The sequence below is a fragment of the Corvus brachyrhynchos genome, unplaced genomic scaffold (assembly GCF_000691975.1).
Source record: "Corvus brachyrhynchos isolate BGI_N302 unplaced genomic scaffold, ASM69197v1 scaffold543, whole genome shotgun sequence".
In the NCBI taxonomy this organism is placed as follows: domain Eukaryota; kingdom Metazoa; phylum Chordata; class Aves; order Passeriformes; family Corvidae; genus Corvus; species Corvus brachyrhynchos.
The window spans coordinates 134,629-135,149 of record NW_008237236.1 but is presented as its reverse complement, the minus strand read 5'-3'; positions in this window follow the sequence as shown (position 1 = coordinate 135,149).

Genomic DNA, 521 nt, shown 5'->3' with positions numbered 1-521 from the left:
GATCCTGCGTGACCTATCGGGATTCGGGGGCTCCTCCCCACCCCCCCGAGGGGATCCCGCGCGGTTTCCAGGGGAAAAGTGACCAAAATTCCAAAGAAAATCTGGAAAAATCCCCGGAAATCTGCGGCGGGTCCCGCCCGGAATTCCCCGTTCCCGCCTCCCAAATGCCGGGATCGGGATCCAGAGGCTGCGGGAATCGGGAATAACCCCTTCAAACAGAGGGGAAAACGGGAAAAAAACGAGGGATGGGCAGAAAAAGAGGGAAAACGGGAAAAAGGCAGAGCGGGGCGGGGCCCAAGGCAGCGTTTCCCCCCCAAAACCGTGGAATTTTGGGGAGAACGAGGCGACGGCAGCAAGAAATTCCCGTTTTCCCATCGGAAATTGGGATTTTTGCGGTTGAAATGGAGGATTTGGGGTGGGAGAGGGGGAAGCGGGATCGAAGCCCCCCCGTTCCCAGCCGGGTCCGCCGCTCCAGGGGGAACTCGCTGGAAAAATCCCAAGTTTTTAAAGGAATTGGGGCT